The following is a 17381-nucleotide window of genomic DNA, read 5'->3' on the forward strand; positions in this document are numbered from 1 at the left end:
TCTGTTTTTCCCTCTCTCTCACTTCACTCCTTCCTTTATGGCCCCGGGTCACATCAGTTACAATTAATCCATCCTTCTTCATCACTGATCTTACATTAAGGAGAAGGGTTTATCTCACCGTGTGTGTGTGTGTGTGTGTGTGTGTGTGTGTGTGTTTGTACTTCCTACATAGTGGGGACCACAACACATTTTTAACCAACAGAGTGAGGACAGTTCTGCAAAGTGAGGACATTCCGGTCGGTCCTCACTTTTTTAAAGGCTTTTTGAGGTTTCAGACTTTGTTTTAAGGGTTCAGGTTAAAAAATAAAAATAAAATACTAAACTAAAACTCACAAAACTCACACAAACTGACTCTAAAAACTCATTAAAACTAACTGAATTGAACTGAAAACAAAAATTCACAACAAAATGAAAACTAAAACTAATGAAAAATCCAAAACTATTATAACCTTGCAAGGGAATTCACTATTACAATGACGGCCCTCACAAAGGTAGAAGTACAAGAATGTGTGTGTATGACTGTGTATGTTTGTGTGTACGACGTAGTACTTAACCCTGATCTTAATCTCCAGGAGCAACAGGGGCACGGGGGGGTTACCCTCTAACAATGTGCACACACACATTTGTGCACTCATTCCTGCACACACACACATATTAAACACATCCAATATTGCTAAGATCCTGACGGAGGGCCAACCAATTTCCGACTATCACAATGCCCATAAAAAACCCCAAAGCCAATAACTCCCCCGAGGCTCATAACTCACTCTTAATCGTCTTGTACTTCTGTCGGATCTGACATCACTGCGGCTCACAATGTGCCTGGCCGCATCTCAAATCTCCCACCTTTCCTCGAGTCTCATCTTCTCACTCATCCTCACTTCTTGGCCTCTATTAGACGAGCACATCCCTCGCCTCGTTCCCTTTTTCAGCGCCGCTCCCTGATGGTATCGGAGGACGAGGGCAGAAAGCGAAAGCGAGAGTTTGAAGAACCTCAAAGCGGGAAAAAAAAAAAAACTCAAGGAATCCGGCGACACACTTCTGACACTCAGCCCCCCCTGGATGTCCTACATTATGGCTGTTTTAATGAGTGCCCAGCCTGTTTTTAGCCGTGTTTGTTAATTAATCAGTATGCATGCCGTGCCAGCAGATGGCAGTAAGGATAAGGTGCCTCTGGGGAAACAACTAATAGGGTAATAGGAAAGGGGAGAAGAGAGAATGACAGAGAAGTCCCCAGATTGCAGACAGGTGACCTCTGTCACAATATGGCCGCCTGGGTGTTGTAGTATCAACCTGGTCTCACAGAAATCCGTGAAATAGCCACGGATTTGCTGAAATTGCTAAAAAAAATCAACATGGTCTCACAGGAATCCGTGAAATAGCCACGGATTTCGCTTCACTCAAAATCCGTGGAATAGCCACGGACTCACTCAAATTTCCGTGAAACTGACACGGATTTCGCTACAATGCAAGTTAATGACAGTCATATTTTTCTGGCGAGATCTTCACCACAAAGTGATTATGTACATTCACTGAGTGAATATTTAGAAAATAAAACATATATTTCTCGCTATAAATGTGATCAAAATCCATTTTTATGCAGAAACTAAGTCAAAATATAGATTTTTTTTCACTAAAAATGAGAGAACTGTCCGCCATGTTTTTTGTTCAGACCGCCGGGACCTTGAAAGTCACGTGTCTTGGAACAAACCAATAGGAACAAATATCCATGGAATAGCCACATGATATGACTGTCATTAACTTGCATTGTAGCGAAATCCGTGTCAGTTTCACGGAAATTTGAGCGATTCTGTGGCTATTCCACGGATTTTGAGTTAAGCGAAATCCGTGGCTATTTCACGGATTTCTGTGAGACCAGGTTAAAAAAAAGACAACAATATTCGTTTAATGAAGATATTTTAACTAAAACAGGAGAGCAGCGCCACCTGCTTTACTAAAATCCGCAATGGATAACGAAGCAAAAAGCAGATTAACCCTCTGGAGTCCACGAAAGCACCGGCGCAAGACTTCTTCATGACGTCGCAACGTAAAAAACGAAGCAGCATGGAGCCCTGCTGGCAGCTTTATTAGAAGCTTCCATGTCCAATTTAGTGCATCAACCCTTTTTCAGCAAAGGTAAAAAAACAGACCAAGAGTTTTTGCAGAGGTTTTTCAAATTTGGCAGTTTGCATTCAGCATTTTTAATGGAATATTTTGCCTTTAATATTTTTGTGTGATTTTTGTCAATTTGTGTGTGTGTTTTTTGTGTTTGTGTGTTTTTGTCATTATTTGTGTTTTTGTGTGTTTTTTGAAATTTTTTCGGTGTTTTTGGAAAAAAAAAAAAAAATGTCTGCGTTTTCAGTGGGGTTTTGTGGGTTTTTATGTGGGTTTTTAGTAAATAAAAAAAAATGTGTTTGTATGTTTTTGTAATTTTGTGTGTGTTTTGTCTGTGTTTTTGGTGTGTCTTTGTGTGTTTTTTGTGTTGAAAATGTTGATCCAGTAAGATACAATAACAAACAAAATGAAAAAAATAATAATCAGGTCATATAGGTGAGGTTGTGCTGAAAACAATACCAACATTGCACGGTGAACACTTTTTAAGTGGTTTATACAGAATGAAAAGGAGTCAAAAACCAACAAAATAGCCCCAAACTCCAAAGGGTTAATGCAGTGTTCTTGTGAGCTACACCACATTTTGTCACAGCTCTCACAGGATTTTGTACCAATATTTAAGGCTGTGATGCTCAATTGCTGGCAGTTATCTCAGTAGCATACAAAAGCCGAGGAGCAGAAGGTGTAAGACTCAGAGTGCAAGGATTTCTTTTTTTTTTGTATCCTCAAGATGTACATTCCAGAGCAGAACTGGTCTGCATCCAACTCAAGACATTGTATAAAAGAAATAAAATAAATGTCAAACGGAGAGGCGGTAGGTAGTAAGATTCCAAATCCTGCAAGGGAGAGAATGCAACAACAGCAGCAGTTTATCTCGGCTTTTATTTTCTCCTCCTACCTCGTTATTAGGTCAACAACACACAATCCCAGCATGCTCGTCATCCATTACACAGAAGTGTCGACACTGCTCATCCAGGAAGTAGCTTTGGCTCCTGCAAATTGAATTGGGAACATTAATATTCCGCTCGGGGCCCCCGTGCACTCGGGCGGGGCTCTGCACGGGGAAGTGGAGAGAGACGTATAATGTTCTGTCAGCATATGCGCCGGGCCCCGTCCATCTGTGTGATGGGGCCCAACAGCAGCCCTAATATCCCTCTACACTGCCTTGGAAACCAGTACAGTCAAGGGCCCCATTGGGGGGAGAGCGGGAGGAAATGTTCCCTGTGCAGCACTTGGTGTGTTGTATCTGTGTGTATCACATATTAGTGTGTATTTCTGACTTGTGTTTGTGTACCAGCATGTATTACACAAACACGCACATGCAAATCCCGCCCTTTTATGACCACGTGCAGTGGCGGACCCAGACTGTTAGAAGGGCAGGGGCGAAAAAATAAAAAGGGCACATTCTGCACAACAAGGGGCCCCACCAGCACGCAAAAAGCTATGATGCATCATGTATGATGAAATATTAGCATTAAGTTAAAGGAGATCCAGATCAAAGTAATTAATGATAGAAGTTTCCATGTCCAGTTTAGTGCATCAACCCTTTTTCAGCAAAGGTTTTTGCAGAGGTTTTTCAAATTTGGCAGTTTGCATTAAGCATTTTTAATGCAATATTTTTTCTTTAATGTTTTTGTGTGATTTTTGTCAATTTGTTTGTGTGTTTTTTGTGTTTGTGTGTTTTTGTAATTATTTGTGTTTTTGTGTGTGTTTTTGGAGAAAAAAAAGTCTGTGTTTTCAGTGGGGTTTTGTGGGTTTTTTGTAAATAAAAAAAATGTGTTTGTATGTTTTTGTAATTTTGTGTGTGTTTTGTTTGTTTGTTTGTTTTTTTGAGAAAATGTTCCCTGTGCAGCACTTGGTGTGTTGTATCTGTGTGTATCACATATTAGTGTGTATTTCTGACTTGTGTTTGTGTACCAGCATGTATTACACAAACACGCACATGCAAATCCCGCCCTTTTATGACCACGTGCAGTGGCGGACCCAGACTGTTAGAAGGGCAGGGGTGAAAAAATAAAAAGGGCACATTGCATTTACTGTATTTTCTTCTGCACAACAAGGGGCCCCACCAGCATGCAAAAAGCTATGATGCATCATGTATGATGAAATATTAGTTAAAGGAGATCCAGATCAAAGTAATTAATGATATGGTACTGATAATTAAAACCATTGAACCAAACCATGTAGGGGGGTCTGGGGGCCAAGGTTATAATTGTTTTGGATTTTTCATTAGTTTTAGTTTTAATTTCGTTGTGAATTTTTGTTTTCAAATTCAGTTAGTTTTAGTCAGTTTTTAGAGTGAGTTTGCTAGTTTTAGTTTAGTTTTTCTTTTTGAAAATGCTTAGTTTTAGTTTAGTTTTTATTAGTTTTAGTTTTTTTTTAATGGGTATGTGCCTTCATTTCCTTTGGTTTATCCGTCTTAGCCCCAATAAGGTTATTAACTCTTACAGTTCAGGGTGTTTTGTATTTTGGTTGGAGTGTAGACATCCCAGTCTCAGTAAACATATTTACCATGTGTTCCTGCATGTTGAAATAGAAACACTGAATTATGTATGAAAAAAGTCGACAAAGACGAAAACTAAGGACATTTTCACTATAATTTTAGTTAGTTTTGTAACCACACAATACAGTTTCAGTTAGTTATCGTTTTTTAAAAAGCTCTTGTTTTTATTTTTATTTCAGTTAACAAAAATGTTTTTTCAATTTTAGTTTTCGTTATTTTGTTAGTTTTCGTTAACTATAATAACCTTGATGGGGGCATGCCCCCCCTGGGAGAAAATTTGTAAATTTTTAAGTAAAATGCACCAATCTACTTTGAGAGCTAAATGAGAGCAAACACCTCACATCACATTTTTCACAGTTGGGTAATACCGTATTATAGAATCTTTATTGATATTTGACTGTGACATTTTTTTAAATCACTGCATCATTTTCTTCACTGTGATTCTTTTTCTCTCTCTATTGCAAGGGCACGTTATCGTGTTTTTTTTAACTCGGCATCTAATTGCGCTTTTCTACCACGGGTACAGGCAGACTATTAATCCTCTGGAGTCTGGGGCTATTTTGTCCGTTTTTGAATCCTTTTCATTCTGCCTGTATATAACACTTTATACAATGTTTACCACGTCCTGTCGGTATCTTTTTTTATCAGCACAACCTCACCTTTATGACCTGATAATTATTTTTTAACTGTGACTTACTGGATCAACATTTTGAACCCAAAGAAACACAACAAAACGTTGCAAATGTGGACACAAGTTGCATATAATGAGGAGAACATCTGGTTCTATATTTTAATACTAAATATATTTGACCTTATCTCCGGTTTTACTTGGCCTATCATCATCAAACAAAAACTGGCCTCATGGAGGTTTAATGCTGCGTTCGATTGCACTCGGAACTTGGAAAGATCCGACCTCCGAGTCGGGAAAGTGCAACAGAACGGCCCTTGTATTTGGGATTCCGACTCGGGAATTGGGGTAGAATCCTAGCAACCCGAGTAGGTCGGAAATACGTGGAAAACGTCAAATCAAAATGGTGCCACAAACCGTGAGAGGTAAACAGTAACTTTACCTTCAACATTTAGTCTGTTACGTGTCGTTTAATTTAGCATTTGTGTTACTAAAAGTGTAGGATTACTTTGTCGTGGTATTTGCACTCCCACTCTGTTAATTAAAGAGTAGTAAAAGTGTCAAAAATATTATAGTATTTCCCATATTAGGTAGCTGATATACTTCCCCAGAATAACTTTTAAATGCTCGAAAGACATCCAAACAAACATCAACTTGCTGTGGTCGGCCATGTTTTCCGAGGTTGAGCAATGAAACTCATTTACCTCGGAAGTCGGAATTTCCAACTCGGATCTTTCCGAGTTCCGAGTGCAATCGAACGCAGCATAAGCCAGTATTTTAGAGGGAAGTTGATGACAGGAAACACACTGCTTTGTTTTTACGCCATGACATCATGAAGAAGTCTCATATGGTTTGATAATGTTGGCGTGATTGGTGACTCCAGAGGGTTAATGTCAAAAGTGGAGCAGGAAGTGCCCTCTTTCCTGTGAGTCCTGTGACGTTACATCACATCCTTCATCAGCATGAGAGAGAGAGAGAGAGAGAGAGAGAGAGAGGGAGAGAGAGAGAGAGAGAGAGAGAGAGAGAGACTAAAGCTAAAATGTTGAGAGGTACAAACAGCATTAAGCCACATTAAAGAAGATTAGGGCAAGCAATCAAGTATTGGTCGTCATGGAAACACCAAGCCTAAACTGCCTAAACTGTTATTAAGTGGAGCCGGCTGGCTAGCCAAGACTAAGATTCTACAATGGGGGATAAGCTAAATGTTATCTACCCCCCCCCCCCCTTCCCCCCCTCTCAGCTTTCTGTCTGTAATTCGGGATAACATGACAATCTACATCCCAGATAATCTTTGTCCTCTAAATGTATTTATACTTGTTCTGCTTATTTATGCTGAAATGGATCGTAGAAACAAGTCTTTTCCGTGGTTTCTATTGTACATATCCAGAACTCAGTGAGCAGCACTTCACTGCGATGACAATTCAAGTGTGACACTTGTTCTGGTTTTGTGTTTTGAAGGATTTTAATACCTTTTTAGAACTGAAAGCCTCAAATTGTAGTCATTAGTTTGTCCTGTAACTGCCCCCCCTCCCAGGTCCTCACCACGGAGCAGGAGCCCTTTTATTTTGTGCGAACAGCCGCCATGACGAGAGCTGCCCCAATTCCTGCTGCGCCAAACAAAAAAAGAGGGTGAGATGCTTTTCAGCCCTCTGATTGGGCTCTTGAAAGGCAGTCGGCTAAAATGCAGGCTTAAATGTGAGCGCTAAGCCAGAGAGCGCCACGAGTCGAGTCACCAGCACAGAGAGAAAAAAGAGAGCGATGGAACAGAAGGACGCCATTGTGTGTAGTTCTATAATTTGAAAAATGTTATTTCAAGCTAAGCAGCACTCGTGAACATATTCCACAGCACATTATATGCTCATTATACAGCCTGAACAATAATTTGCCTCAGCTGGGTGCTAAATGATATAGGTATATTACTGTGGCCAAACACATTACTTATGGTTTGCATAGAAAGTGTGATTTCTCTTCCTTTACTTATTAGTCGACTGTAATCATGAAACGATAAAATATATTTGTATCATATTTTTCAAGCATTTTCATGCTTCACAGTGCATATAATAATTCCCAAAGATACAGTAACAACAAAGGACTAAAGAGCCATTAAAACACACAACAATTAAACAAGTGCAGATAAAAAATACTTAATCTGAGAACTGTGCTCCATTAACTCTATGGAGTCTTGGACTATTTTGTCCATTTTTGAATCCTTTTCAGGTCTTTTTGTGTCTTTTTTGGTCATTTCGTGTCTGTTGTTGTGTCATGTTTTAGTTATTTTGTGTCTTCTTTGTCATTTTGTGTCTTTTTTGGTCATTTTGTATCTGTTGTTGTGTCTTTTTTGGTCATTTTGTGTCTTTTTTTGGTCATTTTGTGTCTTTTTTGGTCCTTTTGTGTCTGTTGTGTCTTTTTTGGTCATTTTGTGTCATTTTGTGCCTTTTTTGGTCATTTTTGTGTCTTTTTTTGTCATTTTGTGTCTTTTTTTTGTCATTTTTGTGTCTTTTTTTGACCTCAGAAGTGCTCCTGCACTTTTGTGGACTCCAGAGGGTTAAAAATGATAAATACAATTCTAATAATAATATTTGTCCAAAAATGACCACATGCATCAAATGAATTAAAGACTCAGTAGATAGTATTGCTGATTTTTTGGTTTTGATTTTCTTCTTCTGCGAATGAAACAAACTTTAAAGTCAGTAATGGCTAACAACACTGCTCCAAGTATTTCTGGATATTTGTATCATATTTTCAAGCATTTTCATGCTTCACAGTGCATTTAATATATTCTAAAAGATACAGTAATAACAAAGGACTAAAGAGCCATTAAAACACACAACAATTAAACAAGTGCAGATAAAAAATACTTAATCTGAGACCTGTGCTCCATTAAAAATGATAAATACAATTCTATGAAAATAATTGCTCCAAAAGTGCTCTAATGAAACTCCTCTAGAGCGTTTTCACCTGTGTTTACTTCATCAAAGCCATGATATAAAGTTTTTGCCATTAAAGTGGTAGAATCAGAGTCAGCTCCTGCCCTCCTTCACATGCTGTAGGAAGTTTATTACAACAATATTATTGTTATGATCCAGTCTGTTTAGTTTTTGCTGGTGTGAATGCTCAAATGAAATGAAAACAGAATGCATTCTGGGTTGAATTTGGGCAGAAATTTCAGAATCAACATCAGGCAAATATATTTAGTATAAAATTATAGAATTGGATGTAACACTCTTATATGTTATATTTGCAACATTTGTTCACATTTGAAACATTTAAAATTATGTATTGAGCATGATAGTGTTTTAAAAGTTAAAAAAAAGATTCAAAAGCACATTTCATGTTGGACTAAAGGACTAAAAAATACAAAAAATGACTAAAAAAATACATAAAATGACCAAAAAAAATACAAAAAAGATACAAAAAAGATACAAAAAAGACACAAAAGACACAAAATGAGAAGACAGAATTACCAAAAAAAAACCCACAGAGTACACAAAATGACAAAAAATACACAAAATGACCAAAAAAAGAAACAAAATAACTAAAAAAGACACAACAGACACAAAATGACCAACAATGATACAAAATGACAAAAAGACACAAAATGACTAAAAAAGACCATAAAAAAACACAAAATGAGAAGACAGAATTACAAAAAAACCCACAGAGGACACAAAATGACCAAAAAAGATACAAAATGACAAAAAAGACACAAAATGACTAAAAAAAGACACAAAATGACCAAAAAAGACACAAAAAAGACAAAAAAGACACAAAAGACACAAAATAAGAAAACAGAATTACTACACAAAAACACACAACAGACACAAATGACTAAAGAAGACACAAAATTACCAAAAAAAAGACACAAAATGACTAAAAAAAAGACACAAAATTACCAAAAAAGACACAAAATTACCAAAAAGACACAAAACGACCATGAAAGACGCAAAATGAGAAGACAGAATGACCCAAAAAAAAAAAAAAAAAAAAAAAAAAATGCAGAGGACACAAAATGACAAAAAAAGACACAAAATAACTAAAAAAGACACAACAGACACAAAATTACCAAAAAAAGACACAAATGACCAAAGAAGACACAAAATGACTTACAAGGACACGAAAAGACATGAAAAGGATTCAAAAATGGACAAATAAGACTCCATGGAGCTAACAGGCTCACTGTAGCAGGATCAAGTCTTCAGATGTACAGTAAATCCTGAGCGCTCATCTTGTTGACTTGGACAAAAGTTGCACAATTCTTCCTTCTCCTTAGGACAGGAAGAAAACGCACCAAATATGGAACATAGTCTATTGAGATCAAATAGCAGCATGTAATATTTCAGATGTTTTGCAATTAAATACAGACAGCAGCACCTTAAGGTATAATTAAAATGAAATTGAGCCTGCCAATCTTTGCAAGGACCTCAAGGTATGAATACTAAGATATTAAATCAATACTTCTATCTCTGCAAACACCCATCCAATCTCACAGACACCCTCCAGAACTGATGGATGGAGCAATGTACTTTTCATGCAAATCAATATCTCACCTTATTCAGAATACCACATGGGGAAAAAAACATCATAATGGCATAATATCTGTATAAAACTACCTATCCAAATCCATCATAGTAATATAACTAAACAAGCCGATACACAATCAGCACAAGAGGTTACTCCGATGGAAATGGAAACGTCAATTTGTTAATTCAGACATGAATAGCGCTCTCGAATGGCACATTAGTCATATTTTTTGAAACTACTCAAATCCAAAGGTTTTTCCACACTGTGATGAATTAACCTCCTTCAAGCACAGTAGCTCTTGGCTTGTCGGTGTTAAAAATGTGAATATGCTAAAGTTAACCATTTTAAAGACGATACTGAAGATAACATTTTGCTCCTTAAGCTGTTCATTGCCTCATATATTTTTTTTTCTTTTAAAAGATCTGGGATTTCCCTAAACTCCCCATCATAGACGTATCTAAAATAGATATATCTTTATCTGTTTTTGCAAAGAAAATCCCAATAGTAGGTTCGTAGTCAATCTTCAGGTGAATAATGTTCACAAAGTGAAGTGAGGAGTTGTCAGACAAGAAACCATATGAATGATAATTCTGAAGAGAAGATAAAGTTTTGTCTAAGCAAACATTATAGGTCTCAGGTTTGAAAGTCATGTGGACCTTGGGAAGAGCATTTAAGCAACAAGATCTCCAACCTAAATGACAGAATAGACAGACCAATGACCAAAAAAAGACACAAAATGACCAAAAAAGACACAAAAAGACACAAAATGAGAAGAAAGGATAACCAAAAAAACCCAGAGGACACAAAATGACCAAAAAAGACACAAAATGACCAAAAAAGACAAAATAACTAAAAAAAAACACAAAATTACCAGAAAATACAAAATGACCAAAAAAGACCATAAAAGGCACAAAATGATAAGACAGAATTACCAACAAAAAAAACACAGAGGACACAAAATGACAAAAAAAGACACAAAATAACTAAAAAAGACACAAAATGACTAATAAAAGACACAAAATGACCAAAAAAGACACAAAATGACTAAAAAAAAGACACAAAATGTCCAAAAAAGACACAAAATGACCAAAAAAAGATACAAAATGACCAAAAAAAGATACAAAATGACCAAAAAAGACACAAAATGACCAAAAAAATACAAAATGACCAAAAAAGACCATAAAAGACACAAAATGAGAAGACAGAATTACAAAAAAAAAAACCCACAGAGGACACAAAATGACCAAAAAAGACACAAAATAACAAAAAAAGACACAAAATGACAAAAAAAGACAAAAAAAGACACAAAATAACTAAAAAAGACACAAAATGACCAAAAAAGACACAAAATAACTAAAAAAGACACAACACACAGAAAATGACCAACAAAGATACAAAATGACCAAAAAGACACAAAATAAACAAAAAAGACACAAAATGAGAAGACAGAATGACCAAAGAAACAACAAAAATATAGATATACATATATCTATCTATCTAGTATATATAGATATATATATCTATATATACTATAGAATAGACAGTTACATCCCATAACGACACATATGAGAGGTTCACGGTTGTAAAAAGGCTGCAGTTTCTGTGAATTTAGGCTACAAAACCACTGACCTAGGTTTAGGGCAAAAAACTTCCTGGTAAGGCGTTATAAAAGACAGTATAAACTGTAAATAAATGTACATAAATGTATTAAATTAAGTAGTTACGAAGATGACGTGAGCACTGGAAGTTACGTAAAAGGTAGCCTGAAATGTTTTTTGCCCTTCTTTTACTGTGAGCCAAACATGCTTGCAGGGCCTTTTAACACTGAAAAAAATAACTTGTTATTACTGGACAAACTAGAATGATAAAATGCTGAAGCTGTTTTAGAACATATCTTTAATATTTCTGTGTTTTTGTTTCTCATGTTTGACATATATGCTCATACAGGAATGTCTGCAATAACCTAACGTGAGACGATGAACTGGCCTGGATGATTTATCGTCACTATACTTCTCATCCATGTTGTCTTAAAGCTCAGGTTCAAAGTTGGGGTTGCAAAATTCAGGGAATATTCAAGGTGGAAACTTTCCATTGGAACTAATGAGGATTTATCAGAAAAAAAGGGAAAATAGAGGTTATTTGCTGAGGTTGTTTTTTCTTATTTCACATGCATATAGAAACTAAACATTAGCAAATGTAACCAATTAATTTGTCAAATTCATACAATATAGAATGTGCCATATGGTGAGTTAGCTAATGGAGGAATGTATTCCAACATTGTGGGCTGTATGCAAACTTAAACTCATTTATAGAAGAAATGCTTTACAATAAAAATTGAATGAAAATAGATTCATCAAAACTCCTCTAGTAGCATTAGCAAGTTCAAGCTACAGCCCACACGGTAACAGTTAGCTAGCAAAAACTAGCAGATTTATGACCTGTATGCTTTGCTTTAGGCTACTATCTGCTGATTAACTGGAATATCATGAAAAATAGAAATGCATTCACTCCAGTAGTGGTAGATAATTAAAGCTCACATGAAGAGATGCAGTCCTTTGGCTCAGACAGTGCAGTAGAGTGGGCTGCACATGTGATGAGAGAATGCACTGTGCATGCACACGGTTGATTGCTATTTAATGGGACAATGGCCAATTATCAGCACATGATGGATGAGAGTGCAGCTGAATGCAGTGCATGCTGGAATTCGAGTAAATGGGCTTACTGTTGACAAAAACATGCCATGATATTTAGTATTGCTCTTTTTATGTGTATTCCCTGCAAATTTCAATCAAAATCCCTCAAAATTCCCAAAACTCAACCCAAATTAATTTGGAATATACACTATAAAAAATATGTTTAATTTACAGCAAAATACCGGCATCTGTGGTTGCCAGAACTTCACCGTGAAAAAAATACAATGAGAGGGATTTCTACTGTAAATTTAAATGTAAATATGATCAAAAACTGTGATTTTGACTGAATAGTTTCAGAACAATTTGAGAGAAGCCATTAGTCTCTACGGCCGTTATCTCTTAAACTGGGCCATCTGCACTAAAACCAGATAGAGAGATAAATAACACTACAGGTAAGAGAAAAAATACCGTCCCTTTATACATATCCTTTATTTAACCAGGTAAAAGTCTCATTGAGATTGAAAAATCTCTTTTCCAAGAGAGACCTGGCCAAGAAAGCAGCATAAAAAGAGACAAGTATAAACATTTGAACACAGTTATCATGAACAACTAAATACAAAAATAGCCATCACAACAACACTGAAGGAGCCTCAGTAGAGACTTATAAAGAGCAGTCACACCGAGCAAGGGAAATGATTTCTTTATCCTTTAGAATCGAATTAAATTCACCGATTGTGATCAACTCAGACAGTTTTAAGTCCTTTTGCAATTTGTTCCATGATAAAGGGGCGTAACTTAAAGCTTTCTGACCTAACTCAGTTCTCACTCTTGGCACCAACATCTGTACAATGGTTTGCGATTGTAGACCATGTTGACTTTTGTTTCGACACATTTATGTACACAGGTATGAGGGAAGCAGCCCAAGAATACATTTATAGATAAAAACTAACCAATGAGAGAGCCTGTGAACATACAGAGTACAATGATGTGTGCGATAACTCAAACCAGTAATGAAATTTAGAGCACAATGATAAAAACAGTCCAACTTCTTAAGGCTCTGATTAGTTGCATTCATAGAAAGCAGATCAGATTTAAGGTGCAAAGGAGGAAAATGTGCCTTTTATAACCCAGACCATGTTACGGTTACACTTTATATTAGGGTACACATATTCAACATTAATTAGTTGCTTATTAGCATGCAAATAAGTAACATATTGGCTCTTAATTAGTCATTATTAAGTAGTTATTTATGCCTTATTCTGCATGGCCTTATTATACAACCAGTAAGCCATTAATAAGAGTTTTCCCTCAATAACCTCAGAATTATTGCTTATTAGTAGAAAGTAAGGAAGTTGTTTTATATGAGTTATGATCTTAATATGCTTTACTTTGTATGGACTTTATAAGTCTCTACATAGCGGTGAGCGTAACCATGGAAACGGCAAATAGCCACCTTCTCCAGACCTTTGTCGTGACTGGTGGCTCCTTTTGGATGAGGATTGGTAGATTGTAATGTCAATCATTTCTCTACAAAGTGGGTCACTTTGCGCCAATGTTGGTCTACCACTGACCCGCTACTTACTTACTACTAATAAGCAATAATTCTGAGGTTATTGAGAGAAAACTCTTAGTTAACCCTTTGATGCACAACATGGGTTGAAAGTGACCCGACAGAGTTTTTATTTTCTATATCTTTGCAATAAATTATTTTCATCATTCAGTATTCCAGGATTTCCTCAATTAGTTTGTTTTTGATCATCATAAATCCTAATTTTATGTTTTCCTTTATTATTTTTTTAAATAAAATCCCTTTTTGTGTCACTACTCTTCTAATGCACAACATGGGTCAAAATGACCCATATCCATTTTTAATGGCTAAGCTAACTACTTAGCTAGCTTATAGGCTAAGTAGTTAGCTTAGCAAGCTACTTAGCCAAGTAGTTAGCTATGCAATAATACAAAAACTTTTTTTCTTGAGAAGCAAAATGGAAATATTGATCTGTTTTTATCAAAAACAAGATATTTAAAGAATACTTGGAATATTCAATCATAAAATAGGTTGATATTAAAAAATAGAGCACAGAAACATTACGTGCGGGTCATTTTTGACCCATGTTGTGCATTACAAGGGGTTTCAATATATTGTGCATCAAAGGGTTAATGGCTTACTGGTTGTAGTAATGCATGCAGAATAAGGCATTAATAAGTACTTAATAATGACTAATTAAGAGTCAATATGTTACTTATTTGCATTCTAATAAGCAGCTAATTAATACAGAGATGTCTTGTTTATATCGTACAGGTGAATAAATAGCGCATGCAGAATATAAAGACGTGCCGACATTAACCGCTGGCTGTCATGTTGGACTGATGCACGGTGACTGGCTCCACTTCAAAGCATTCAGTGCAGGAAAAGATGCTACGCTAACAAGTCGCGCTCTTGATCCTCATTGACTTGCTGGAGATATGATTAGTGACACGCATCATTTCAAGGTATATAACACATGCAAAGGCAATAATTAAATGTACTCAGATGTGTGTTTTTCTTGCTAAAGACACACACATTCATGAGGCACCCCCATCCTCCACACACACACACACACACACACTGCAGCTGTGAGTCTGGCAGGAGTTTGAGCCCAGCTGGCAATGTGTGCATCTCAATGGCATACCGGGGTTCTGTTGAAATTATAGATGTGCCAACAGATGTTTGGCAGTGATGTTACGGGTGTGTGACACTTTCTGTATGTTTACTTGTGTGTGTATGCATGTTTCAGCCTGTGCTCGTGTGTATTTTACCAAATGTTGGCTGTTCTTTGTGTGTGTGTATCTACAGATTTTGTGTTCATCTCCCCCTGGGGTTTGAGAGGTTGTGTGTGTGTGTGTGTGTGTAAAGCCCATGAAGATGAATTAAGGGAATTAAGAATTTATGTGAGTGGTTGAACGTGAGCAGCCACCAGTGGTTCTCTTTGCAATATTGATACCGCATTGTAACAGGAAGCGAGCAAAGCCTGTGGCGGAATAAAAAAGAAGAGGGAGTAAAATAGAGATAAAGAAGAATGAGATGATTAAGGGAAGAGAAAAAAGAGAGTAGAGGTAGTGGATAAGAGGTGAGACAGAAGTTTGACAAAAAGGGATTGAAGGTGATGAAAACGGAGGGAGTAAAGTGGCACGAGGGAGTGGAGAGATGGAACCACGACGCAGAAGGAATTAGACGGACAGGTTATGTAATTTTATTGTGTTTTTTCCGAAAGAGTACAAGGGAAGCAAAAAGGATGAGGAAGACGTGGATGAAGAATGAGCCATGTCAGGAAGGGAGTCAGTGAAATGCCAGGAGACAGCAGAAGAGAGAAAGTGAAGAGGGGAAAGAAAAGTAAATGCAAAGTTTTTATGTTCTATATCTTTGCAATAAATTATTTGTATCATTCCGTATTCCAGGATTTCCTCAATTAGTTTGTTTTTGATCATCATAAATCCTAATTTTATGTTTTCCTTTATTGTTTTTTAAATAAAATCCCTTTTTGTGTCACTACCCTTCTAATGCACAACATGGGTCAAAATGACCCATATCTACTTTTTTTTAGCTAAGTAGCTTGCTTAGCTAACTACTTACCGGTAGCTAACTTCTTGGCTAAGTATTTAGCTAAGTAGCTTGCTAAGCTAACTACTTAGCTAACTTCTTGGCTAAGTATTTAGCTAAGTAGCTTGCTAAGCTAACTACTTAGCTAACTTCTTGGCTAAGTATTTAGCTAAGTAGCTTGCTAAGCTAACTACTTAGCTAACTTCTTGGCTAAGTATTTAGCTAAGTGGCTTGCTAAGCTAGCTACAAGCAAGCTACTTAGCCAAGTAGTTAGCTATGTAATAATACAGAGAGGAGTTTGACAAAAAGGGATTGAAGGTGATGAAAACGGAGGGAGTAAAGTGGCACGAAGGAGTGGAGAGATGGAACCAGAAGGAATTAGACAGACAGATTATGTAATTTTATTGTGTTTTTTTCAGAAAGAGTACAAGGGAAGCAAAAAGGATGAGGAAGATGTAGATGAAGAATGAGCCATGTCAGGGAGGGAGTCAGTGAAATGTCAGGAGACAGCAGAAGAGAGAGAAAGTGAAGAGGGGGAAGAAAAGTAAATGCAAGAAACTTTAACTGCTGCTTCCCATGGGGCTCATCTGATGGCAGCGTTTACTACTGTAGGCTGGTTTTTAACTTGTAATTATTAAAAACCTTTCCTCAGAATGATCATTATAGCGCCAGACCACCCGCCGGCCTCCCGCCTAATAATCAAATCAGCGGCACACTTTTCACCTCGCTGCTGTCACTCACTTCAGGCACGCTCTGACAAAAATGACAAAGCGCAGGAGGAGGGAGGATGGAGGACGGAGGAGAGGAAAACTTGATGGGAGATAAGAGGGGATGGGTGGAGGTGGGGATTCAGAAAGGGGGAAAGGAGGGGTTGGAACAGAAGGGGAGAGGAAGGGGGTGAGGGTGGAAAAGGGAACGAAGGATCAGAAATAACACAAGTGTGAAGGGAGAGCGCAACATCTGCAGCTGAGAAAGTGAGTGAGAGAGTGCTGAGCAAGTTTAAATGAGGTTTACAACACATAGGAACAAGGGGGGATGCTGAACACTGTAAAAAAAATGTTGCTTTTACGGTAAAAAACCGCAGCTGTGGTTGCCAGAACCTTACCGTAATAAATGCGGTGCAACTTTTTCTAATATTACGGTAAAAGGATATTAGCACTGTTGATTTCACGTTTAAGATTGCCATTTTATTCCATATTTTACCATAAAAAAATAAACCCTGCTCTGCCATATCATTGACAAGAAAATAATTCATAAATGCTGCACAAATGGAAGATTTTACCATTAAATATTACAGTATATTTTTGTTAGAGATATGGTGTTTAGTAGTCAGAGTTTCCTTTATTGTCATTGCACAGAGTAACAAGTACTAGGACAACGAAATTAAGCAACAACCCGTCCAAA

This window comes from Centropristis striata, chromosome 1, assembly GCF_030273125.1.
Source record: "Centropristis striata isolate RG_2023a ecotype Rhode Island chromosome 1, C.striata_1.0, whole genome shotgun sequence".
Taxonomy (NCBI): Eukaryota; Metazoa; Chordata; class Actinopteri; order Perciformes; family Serranidae; genus Centropristis; species Centropristis striata.